The sequence below is a fragment of the Ranitomeya imitator genome, chromosome 2 (assembly GCF_032444005.1).
Source record: "Ranitomeya imitator isolate aRanImi1 chromosome 2, aRanImi1.pri, whole genome shotgun sequence".
Taxonomy (NCBI): domain Eukaryota; kingdom Metazoa; phylum Chordata; class Amphibia; order Anura; family Dendrobatidae; genus Ranitomeya; species Ranitomeya imitator.
In genome coordinates, this window is record NC_091283.1 from 639,425,818 (window position 1) to 639,438,399 (window position 12,582).

Sequence of the window (12,582 nt, forward strand, 5' to 3'; positions counted from 1 at the left end):
AGCAGAGGGCGCCTCACCGCAAATGCAGGTAAATATAGGTCAATGACCTACTTTACCTACATTCTCCGGGGTTTTGCAGACAGGAGTAGCGCTGCATTAGCAGAACTCCTGGCTGCAAAATATTTTAACCCCTTCAGATGGATTTACATCGTTGGATGTGACAGATCCTCGGAAGGTATGTATATTGTTGGTTTATTATTTTTTTTTTATTTACAGATCGAGGGTCTTCAGTGAGTGGATTGAGAGTAGAATAAATTAATACAACAACCTTTGTGATTTTTTCATTAAATTACTTTTGAATAATGTGTGTTTGTTTTTTTTAACCCTTTACTAGTATTGGATTAATAATGGATAGGTGTCATAATTGACGCCTCTCCATTATTAATTAGGCTTAATGTCACCTTACAATAGCAAGGTAGCATTAACCCTTCATTACCATATATCCCACCGCTACACGGGATTGGGAAAAGAGTGGCCAAGTGCCAGAATAGGCGCATCTTCCAGATGTGCCTTTTCTGGGGTGGCTGGGGGCAGGTGTTTTTAGCCAGGGGGGGGGGCAATAACCGTGGACCCTCTCCAGGCTATTAATATCTGCCCTCAGTCACTGGCTTTACTACTCTGGGGGAGAAAATTGTGCGGGAGCCCACGCCAATTTTTTCCGCCATTTAACCCTTTAATTTACTAGCAAGAACGGCCAAATTTTGCATATACACACTACTAACATTAGTAGTGTGGAATATGCAAAAAAAAGGGGATATGAGATGGTTTACTGTATGTAAACCAGGTCTCATATCATGTCGGGTTTAGGAAGGAGAAAGCAAAAGCCGGTAATTGAATTACCGGCTTTCTGCTGTATAGCGCTGGATGAAATATTAATATATATACATATATGTGTCTACTGACATATATATATATATGTATATATATATACCTATTCTATGTGTACACATTTATTCTAACTATTCTATTGTAAGCTGTCAGTGTGATTTTACTGTACACCGCAATGAATTACCGGCTTTTCTCTCTAACACCGCTGCGTATTCCTCGCAAGTCACACTGCTGGTCCGTGTGTAATCCGTATTTTTGGGGCTTCCATTGACTTTCATTGACGTTTTATTTGCGCAATACGGTGACAAACGCAGCATGCTGCGATGTTCTACGACCGTAGAAAGCCGTATAATACTGATCAGTTTAATACGGCAGATAAGAGCAGGGGCATAGAAAATAATTGTGCCGTATGTTTTGCGAGTTTTACGGACGTAGTTTCTGCGCTCTTACGTCCGTAAAACTCGCAAGTGTGACGCCGGCCTTAGGCTGAGGGTGCCAATACTTTTGTCTGGCTCATTTTTGGAGTTTTGTGTGAAATGATCAATGTTTTGCTTTTTGCTTCATTCTCTTTTGTGTTTTTTCATTTAAGACAACTTAACCCCTTCCCGACCCATGACGCCACGTAAGCGTCATGAAAGTCGGTGCCAATCCGACCCATGACGCCTATGTGGCGTCATGGAAAGATCGCGTCCCTGCAGATCCGGTGAAAGGGTTAACTCCCATTTCACCCGATCTGCAGGGACAGGGGGAGTGGTAGTTTAGCCCAGGGGGGGTGGCTTCACCCCCTCGTGGCTACGATCGCTCTGATTGGCTGTTGAAAGTGAAACTGCCAATCAGAGCGATTTGTAATATTTCACCTATTATAATGGGTGAAATATTACAATCCAGCCATGGCCGATGCTGCAATATCATCGGCCATGGCTGGAAATACTAATGTGCCCCCACCCCACCCCACCGATCGCCCCCCCAGCCCTCGATCTGGCCGGTACACTGCTCCGGCTCCCCTCCATCCAGTGCTCCGCTCCCCCCCGTGCTCTTGTCCGCTCCCCCCGTGCTCCAATCACCCCCCCCGTGCTCCAATCACCCCCCCTGCATTCCGATCCACCCCCCCGTGATCCGTTCCACCCCCCCGTGCTCCGTTCCAGCCCCCCGTGCTCCGTTCCACGCCTCTCGCGCTCCGATTCCCCCCCCCCGTGCTCCGATCCCCCCCCCGTGGTCCCCCCCCACCCCATCATACTTACCGATCCTGCCGGGGTCCCGTCCGTCTTCTCCCTGGGTGCCGCCATCTTCCAAAATGGCGGGCGCATGCGCAGTGCGCCCGCCGAATCTGCCGGCCGGCAGATTCGTTCCAAAGTGCATTTTGATCACTGAGATAGATTATATCTCAGTGATCAAAATAAAAAAAATAATAAATGACCCCCCCCCCCTTTGTCACCCCCATAAGTAGGGACAATCAAAAAATAAAGAAATTTTTTTTTCCACTAATGTTAGAATAGGGTTAGGGTTAGGGTTAGGGGTAGGGTTAGGGTTAGGGGTAGGGTTAGGGGTAGGGTTAGGGGTAGGGTTAGGGTTAGGGGTAGGGCTAGGGTTAGGGCTAGGGTTAGGGGTAGGGTTAGGGTTAGGGGTAGGGTTAGGGCTAGGGTTAGGGCTAGGGGTAGGGTTAGGGGTAGGGTTAGGGCTAGGGTTAGGGTTTCGGTATGTGAACACGTATTCTGGTCCTCTGCGGATTTTTCCGCTGCGGATTTGATAAATCCGCAGTGCTAAACCGCTGCGGATTTATGGCGGATTTACCGCGTTTTTTTCTGCGCATTTCACTGCGGTTTTACAATTTCGATTTTCTATTTGAGCAGTTGTAAAACCGCTGTGGAATCCGCACAAAGAAGTGACATGCTGCGGAATGTAAACCGCTGCGTTTCCGTGCAGTTTTTCCGCAGCATGTGTACAGCGATTTTTGTTTCCCATAGGTCTACATTGAACTGTAAACTCATGGGAAACTGCTGCGGATCTGCAGCGTTTTCCGCAGTGTGCACATACCTTTAGAATTAGGCTATGTGCACACGGTGCGGATTTGGCTGCGGATTGGCCGCTGCGGATTCGCAGCAGTATTCCATCAGGTTTACAGTACCATGTAAACATATGAAAAACCAAATCCGCTGTGCCCATGGTGCAGAAAATACCGCGGGGAAACGCTGCGTTGTATTTTCCGCAGCATGTCAATTCTTTGTGCGGATTCCGCGGCGATTTACACCTGTTCCTCAATAGGAATCCGCAGGTGAAATCCGCACAAAAAACACTGGAAATCCGCGGAAAATCCGCAGGTAAAACGCAGTGCCTTTTACCCGCGGATTTTTCAAAAATGGTGCGGAAATATCTCACACGAATCCGCAACGTGGGCACATAGCCTTAGGGTTAGGGTTGGAATTAGGGTTGTGGTTAGGGTTGTGATTAGGGTTATGGCTACAGTTGGGATTAGGGTTAGGGGTGTGTTGGGGTTAGTGTTGGAGGTAGAATTGAGGGGTTACCACTGTTTAGGCACATCAGGGATCTCCAAACGCAACATGGCGCCACCATTGATTCCAACCAATCTCGTATTCAAAAAGTCAAATGGTGCTCCCTCACTTCCGAGCCCTGACGTGTGCCCAAACAGTGGTTTACCCCCACATATGAGGTATCAGTGTACTCAGGATAAACTGCGCAACAATTATTGGGGTCCAATTTCTCCTGTTACCCTTGTGAATCTAAAAAAATGCTTGCTAAAACATCATTTTTGAGGAAAGAAAAATGATTTTTTATTTTCACGGCTCTGCGTTGTAAACGTCTGTGAAGCACTTGGGGGTTCAAAATGCTCACCACATATCTAGATAAGTTCCTTGGGGGGTCTAGTTTCTAAAATGTGGTAACTTGTGGGGGGTTTCTACTGTTTAGGCACACCAGGGGCTCTGCAAACGCAATGTGACGCCCGCAGACCATTCCATCAAAGTCTGCATTTCAAAAGTCACTACTTCCCTTCTGAGCCCCGACGTGTGCCCAAACAGTGGTTTACCCCCACACATGGGGTATCAGCGTACTCAGGAGAAACTGGACAACAACTATTGGGGTCCAATTTCTCCTGTTACCCTTGGGAAAATAAAAAATTCTGGGCTAAATAATTATTTTTGAGGAAAGAAAACGTATTTATTATTTTCACGGCTCTGCATTATAAACTTCTATGAAGCACTTGGGGGTTCAAAGTGCTCACCACACATCTAGATAAGTTCCTTTCGGGGTCTAGTTTCCAAAATGGGGTCACTTGTGGGGGGTTTCTACTGTTTAGGCACATCAGGGGCTCTGCAAACGCAACGTGACGCCCGCAGAGCATTCCATCAAAGTCTGCATTTCAAAACGTCACTACTTCACTTCCGAGCCCCAACGTGTGCCCAAACAGTGGTTTACCCCCACATATGGGGTATCACCGTACTCCGGAGAAACTGGACAACAAATATTGGGGTCAAATTTCTCCTGTTACCCTTGGGAAAATTAAAAAATTCTGGGCTAAATAATTATTTTTGAGGAAAGAAAACGTATTTATTATTTTCACGGCTCTGCATTATAAACTTCTATGAAGCACTTGGGGGTTCAAAGTGCTCACCACACATCTAGATAAGTTCCTTTGGGGGTCTAGTTTCCAAAATGGGGTCACTTGTGGGGGGTTTCTACTGTTAAGCCACATCTGGGGCTCTGCAAACGCAACGTGACGCCCACAGAGCATTCCATCAAAGTCTGCATTTCAAAACGTCACTACTTCACTTCCGAGCCCCAGCATGTGCCCAAACAGTGATTTACCCCCACATATGGGGTATCAGCGTACTCAGGAGAAACTGGACAACAACTTTTGGGGTCAAATTTCTCCTGTTACCCTTGGGAAAATAAAAAATTGCAGGCTAAAAGATCATTTTTGAGAAAATAATTTTTTTATTTTATTTTCATGGCTCTGCGTTATAAACTTCTGTGAAGCACTTGGGGGTTCAAAGTCCTCACCACACATCTAGATTAGTTCCTTTGGGGGTCTAGTTTCCAAAATGGGGTCATTTCTGGGGGATCTCCAATGTTTAGGCACACAGGGGCTCTCCAAACGGGACATGGTGTCCGCTAATGATTGGAGCTAATTTTCCATTTAAAAAGCCAAATGGCGTGCCATCCCTTCCGAGCCCTGCCGAGTGCCCAAACAGTGGTTTACCCCCACATATGGGGTATCAGCGTACTCAGGACAAACTGGACAACAATATTTGGGGTCCAATTTCTCCTATTATCCTTGGCAAAATAGGAAATTCCAGGCTAAAAAATGATTTTTGAGGAAAGAAAAATTATTTTTTATTTTCATGGCTCTGCGTTATAAACTTCTGTGAAGCACCTGGGGGTTTAAAGTGCTCAATATGCATCTAGATAAGTTCCTTGGAGGGTCTAGTTTCCAAAATGGGGTCACTTGTGGGGGAGCTCCAATGTTTAGGCACACAGGGGCTCTCCAAACGCGACATGGTGTCCGCTAACAATTGGAGCTAATTTTCCATTCAAAAAGTCAAATGGCGCGCCTTCCCTTCCGAGCCCTGCCGAGTGCCCAAACAGTGGTTTACCCCCACATATGAGGTATCGGCGTACTCGGGAGAAATTGCCCAACAAATTTTATGATCCATTTTATCCTACTGCCCATGTGAAAATGAAAAAATTGAGGCGAAAAGAATTTTTTTGTGAAAAAAAAGTACTTTTTCATTTTTACAGATCAATTTGTGAAGCACCTGAGGGTTTAAAGTGCTCACTAGGCATCTAAATAAGTTCCTTGGGGGGTCTAGTTTCCAAAATGGGGTCACTTGTGGGGGAGCGCCAATGTTTAGGCACACAGGAGCTATCCAAACGCGACATGGTGTCCGCTAACGATGGAAATAATTTTTCATTCAAAAAGTCAAATGGCGCTCCTTCCCTTCCGAGCCTTACCATGTGCCCAAACAGTGGTTTACCCCCACATGTGAGGTATTGGTGTACTCAGGAGAAATTGCCCAACACATTTTAGGATCCATTTTATCCTGTTGCCCATGTGAAAATGAAAAAATTGAGGCTAAAAGAATTTTTTTGTGAAAAAAAAGTACTTTTTCATTTTTACGGATCAATTTGTGAAGCACCTGGGGGTTCAAAGTGCTCACTATGCATCTAGATAAGTTCCTTGTGGCGTCTAGTTTCCAAAATGGGGTCACTTGTGGGGAAGCTCCAATTTTTAGGCACACGGGTGCTCTCCAAACGTGACATGGTGTCCGCTAAAGAGTGGAGCCAATTTTTGATTCAAAAAGTCAAATGGCACTCCTTCCCTTCCAAGCCCTGCCGTGCGCCCAAACAGTGGTTTACCCCCACATATGAGGTATCAGCGTACTCAGGACAAATTGGACAACAACTTTCGTGGTTCAGTTTCTCCTTTTACCATTGGGAAAATAAAAAAATTGTTGCTAAAAGATAATTTTTGTGACTAAAAAGTTAAATGTTCATTTTTTCCTTCCATGTTTCTTCTGCTGCTGTGAAGCACCTGAAGGGTTAATAAACTTCTTGAATGTGGTTTTGAGTACCTTGAGGGGTGCAGTTTTTAGAATGGTGTCACTTTTGGGTATTTTCAGCCATATAGACCCCTCAAACTGACTTCAAATGTGAGGTGGTCCCTAAAAAAAATGGTTTTGTAAATTTCGTTGTAAAAATGACAAATCGCTGGTCAAATTTTAACCCTTATAACTTCCTAACAAAAAAAAATTTTGTTTCCAAAATTGTGCTGATGTAAAGTAAACATGTGGGAAATGTTATTTATTAACTATTTTGTGTCACATATCTCTCTGGTTTAACAGAATAAAAATTCAAAATGTGAAAATTGCGAAATTTTCAAAATTTTCGCCAAATTTCCATTTTTATCACAAATAAACACAGAATTTATTGACCTAAATTTACCACTAACATGAAGCCCAATATGTCACGAAAAAACAATCTCAGAACCGCTAGGTTCCGTTGAAGCGTTCCTGAGTTATTACCTCATAAAGGGAAACTGGTCAGAATTGCAAAAAACGGCAAGGTCTTTAAGGTCAAAATAGGCTGGGTCATGAAGGGGTTAAATGAAGATAATAATACCAAATAATTTGTGTTTTCAATCATTTTCAGGAAGAAAATGAGTATTATCTGACAGAATTGCAGGGGTGTCAAAACTTTTGGCCATGACTGTACATACATACATATTCTAGAATACCCGATGCGTTAGAATCGGGCCACCATCTAGTATTTCACATAATAGTGGCTAATATATATATCGTTTTTCAAACAGTTATTTGGGGGAGCTGCAGAAATATTTTGGGGTAAAATAAATTGTGCTACTCTTAAATGTGTATCAAGTAGGCTGGTAATGTATGTAATGGTCTGAAGATTGTGGATTAATGTTCAATACAAATCTAACTATTAATGACACATCACTCGGAGAGATTTATCAGCTAAATGAGACAGGATCCTGTAGTTATGTGCTGCAAAAACTGTTTCATGAGCTGCTGCTCGAGTTTTCAACACTTTCTGTGCCTTGTCTGATAAGAGGCGTGGATTAGATGAGAAGGGGTGTGGTTTAGTGGTGGGGCGTGGCTTGTCTGGGATGGGAGGAGTGTAACATTCAGCACCGAGCACCAGAAATTGCACTAAACTTAGGCTATGTGCACACTATGTGTTGCGGAATGGGGTGCTGAGTTTTCTGCACAAAATCCGCATCTCCTGGCAGAAACCGCAGGTGCAGATTTGCTGCAGATTTTGTGCGGTTTTTATGCGGAATTGATGTGGATTTTGTGCAGATTTTCTGTGGTTTTTACCACTGCGGATTTCTATAATGGAAGGGTACAGAAACGCAGAAGATCCACATAAAAGAAGTGACATGAACTTCTTTTAAATCCGCAGTGTTTCCGCGGATTTTTCCGCACCATCTGCACAGCTTTTTTTTTCCCCATTGATTTACATTGTACTGTAAATCACAGTGCAGATCTACAGCGTTTCTGCGCAGAACAATCCGCTGTGGAAACGCACTAAATCCGCATCGTGTGCACATAGCCTTATAGCGCATGTTCCTGGCACAAGGCGAGACAACTAATATGTGGTGTAAACTTAGACAAGACAGTTAAAAAAATGTACCAGATTTATCAAATGACAGCTGCAAGAGGAGTGCGACCTTCCCCGAACTGATCTTTACCAGTTATGACACATTTGCTAAGCGGAGGCGCTGGAGGTGACAGGTGGACAACACCTGAGTAGAATAATTATTATTATTATTATTCATTTTTATAGCGCCATTTATTCCATGGCGCTTTACATGTGAATGGGGCAAATATAGACAAGTACAATAAACATGAGTAAAACAAGGCACACACAAGTACAGGAGGAGAGAGGACCCTGCCCGCGAGGGCTCACAGTCTACAGGGGATGGGTGAGGATACACTAGGTGAGGGTAGAGCTGGTCATGTGGCGCTTCAGTAGACTGGGGATCACTGCAGGTTGTAGGCTTGTCGGATGAGGTGGGTCTTCAGGTTCCTTTTGAAGGTTTCCGTGGTAGGTGAGAGCCTGATGTGTTGGGGTAGAGAGTTCCAGAGTATGGGGGAAGCACGGGAGAAGTCTTGGATGCGGTTGTGGGAGGAAGAGATGAGAGAGGAGTAGAGTAGGTCATGAGATGATCGAAGGTTGCGTGTAGGTAGGTAGCGGGATACCATGTCACAGATGTATGGAGGAGTCAGATTGTGAATGGCTTTGTATGTCATTGTTAGTGTTTTGAACTGTAGCCTCTGGGCAATAGGAAGCCAGTGAAGGGCCTAGCAGAGAGGGGAGGCTGGGGAATAACGGGGAGACAGGTGGATTAGTCGGGCAGCAGAGTTTAAGATGGTCAAGGCGGGAGATGATAAGGGCATGCACTAGTGTTTTTGTGGTTTCATGGTCAAGGAATGTACGGATCCGGGAAATGTTTTTGAGTTGGAATCGGCAAGAGGAGGCAAGGGCTTGGATATGTGGCTTGAAAGAGAGGGTAGCATAACACACCACATCGCCAACATGGACAATTCACAGTCATTTCAATGTAATATCATTGTTAAAATTAGAAGAAAAAGAAAACTATTCATTAAAATTTGACAAAAATGAAAAAAAAAAAATAGCGATTTTTAAACTTTTTATACCCTTTAAAGAGGTTTTCCACTACATTAATATTGATGGAACGTCCAAAGAAAAAAGAAAAGGTGGCACTCACCAAGCGATGTATTAAAAATCCTTTATTCTTCCATATATCAGAGTAAGGACATGCGTTTTGGGCTGCAGGTAAAACGAGATGGTGCAGGGAGTGAACCGAACAACGGCCGTTTCACGCACGATGCGCTTCAACGGGTCCAGGTATACCTGGAGGCCACACCCCGGCTTGCACAAAATGCAACAATACAGAGGGAAAAAAGAAAAAAAAACACAAAATTGAGCTTAAATTGAGTTGGTTCACATGCAGAGGTAAAACTCATGTTCACATTGGCCACAAAACATTGAAACCTACAAGAGAAAAAAGTAAACGAAAACCCTGATGTAACTAAGTAAAAAAGCAAAAGTGCATTTAAATAACACAAAGTTTTTAGTAATACTGTTTTTTTATCGAAAAATAGCACAAAAGCCATCCCACCTCGTCACGGTAACTCTGATCAGGACAGTCCTAAACTGTCTAATATTAAAACCTTATATTGTGTCAATGTTGACCTCAGTGTGAATAAGGGCAGACAAAAGGACTGGGCCCAACCAGTGAAACACCAGACTGGGGAAGACTTATATAGTCTCTAGCTCAGAAACAGGGAGATAATTTTGCAAGTGGTAGAGCACTGTTTGAGCTTGGGGGGGGGGGGACACTCTCTCGTGGCCGGCGGTTACAACGGTGAGTCTGACGTTGGGTGCGCACCACCACCGCCAGAGACACTTCATTGTACTATGAGGGACCCTGTGCCAGTGCCGTCGCCCAAAAGTGGGCACACCCACCTCTTCAGACAAACGGCACTCTCACGGATGCTTGCGCCAAGTGGTGACCACGGCCCCATGGGGGGGAGTCAGCCCATTTAGGGAGGTGTAAAAATGTCATATGCTGGACATACAGCAGCTGCATATGGAGAAATTGGAACACTCAGTAAGACCAGTCCAAAAGCAAGACCTTTTTACAGGAAAGCTAGGTGTCAGCCGGGAAAGGTGGGGCAAAATCATTAGAAATCCATGATTGGTTCATTTTAATGAAGGTTAGATCATCAACATTTTGGGTAGCCAGACGAGTCCTTCTTTCAGTCAGTATTGAACCAGCAGCACTGAATACTCTTTCTGATAGCACAGTAGCTCCTGGGCAAGCGAGCTCCTGTAATGCATATTCTGCCAATTCAGGCCAGGTGTCTACTTTGGATGCCCAGTAATCAAATGGGAATGACTGGTGAGGGAGAACATTGATAAGGGAGGAAAAATAGTAACCATACTGGACAAATGTTGTCTCCTGTCACTTTGAATTATATAGTTACATAGTTATTACGGTTGAAGGAAGACTATAAGTCCATCTAGTTCAACCCATAGCCTAACCTAACATGCCCTAACATGTTGATCCAGAGGAAGGCAAAAAAAAAACATGTAAAGAGGAAGCTCCACATTGGGGAAAAAAATTCCTTCCCGACTCCACATACGGCAATCAGACTAGTTCCCTGGATCAACGCCCTATCAAGGAATCTAGTGTATATACCCTGTAACATTATACTTTTCCAGAAAGGTATCCAGTCCCCTCTTAAATTTAAGTAATGAATCACTCATTACAACATCATACGGCAGAGAGTTCCATAGTCTCACTGCTCTTACAGTAAAGAATCCGCGTCTGTTATTATGCTTAAACCTTTTTTCCTCCAAACGCAGAGGATGCCCCCTTGTCCCTGTTTCAGGTCTATGATTAAAAAGATTATCAGAAAGGTCTTTGTACTGTCCCCTCATATATTTATACATTAAAATAAGATCACCCCTTAGTCTTCGTTTTTCCAAACTAAATAGCCCCAAGTGTAATAACCTATCTTGGTATTGCAGACCCCCCAGTCCTCTAATAACCTTGGTCGCTCTTCTCTGCACCCGCTCTAGTTCAGCTATGTCTTTCTTATACACCGGAGACCAGAACTGTGCACAGTATTCTAAGTGTGGTCGAACTAGTGACTTGTATAGAGGTAATATTATGTTCTCCTCATGAGCATCTATGCCTCTTTTAATGCATCCCATTATTTTATTTGCCTTTGTAGCAGCTGCCTGACACTGGCCACTGAATATGAGTTTGTCATCCACCCATACACCCAGGTCTTTTTCATTGACGGTTTTGCCCAGAGTTTTAGAATTAAGCACATAATTATACATCTTATTACTTCTACCTAAGTGCATGACCTTACATTTATCCCCATTAAAGCTCATTTGCCATTTATCAGCCCAAGCTTCTAGTTTACATAAATCATCCTGTAATATAAAATTGTCCTCCTCTGTATTGATTACCCTGCAGAGTTTAGTGTCATCTGCAAATATTGAAATTCTACTCTGAATGCCCCCTACAACAGGGGTGTCAAACTGCATTCCTCAAGGGCTGCAAACAGGTCATGTTTTCAGGATTTCCTTGTACTGCACAGGTGATAATTTAATCACCTACACACATAATGATTACAGCACCTTGTGCAAAGCTAAGGAAATCTTGAAAACACGCATGGTTTGCGGCCCTCGAGAAATGCAGTTTGACACCCCTGCCCTACAAAGTCATTAATAAATATGTTAAAAAGAAGAGGGCCCAATACTGACCCCTGAGGTACCCCACTGCTAACCGCTACCCAGTCCGAGTGTGTTCCATTAATAACCACCCTTTGTTTCCTATCCCTGAGCCAGCTCTCAACCCACTTACACATATTTTCTCCTATCCCCATTATTCTCATTTTATGTATCAACCATTTGTGTGGCACCGTATCAAAAGCTTTTGAAAAGTCCATATACACTACATCCACTGGGTTCCCTTGGTCCAGTCCGGAACTTACCTCTTCATAGAAACTGACCAAATTAGTCTGACATGAACGGTCCCTAGTAAACCCGTGCTGATACTGGGTCATGAGGTTATTCCTCTTCAGATACTCCAGTATAGCATCCCTTAGAATGCCCTCCAGGATTTTACCCACAGTAGAGGTTAAGCTTACTGGCCTATAATTTCCGAGTTCAGTTTTTGGCCCCTTTTTGAATATTGGCACCACATTTGCTATATGCCAGTCCTGTGGTACAGACCCTGTTATTATGGAGTCTTTAAAGATTAAAAATAATGATCTATCAATGACAGTACTTAATTCCTGCAGTACTCGAGGGTGTATCCCATCCGGGCCTGGAGATTTGTCAATTTTAGTGATTTTTAGACGCCGCCGCACTTCCTGCTGGTTTAAGCAGGTGACATTTAATTGGGAATTTTTATCACTAGTCATTTTGTCTGCCATGGGATTTTCTTGTGTAAATACTGATGAAAAAAAGTCATTTAGCATATTGGCTTTTTCCTCATCCTCATCCACCATTTCATCCAGACTATTTTTAAGGGGGCCAACACTATCATTTTTTAGTTTCTTACTATTTATGTAGTTAAAGAATATTTTAGGATTATTTTTACTCTCTCTGGCAATGAGTCTCTCTGTCTCAATCTTTGCTACCTTGATTTGCTTTTTACAGAATTTATTTAAA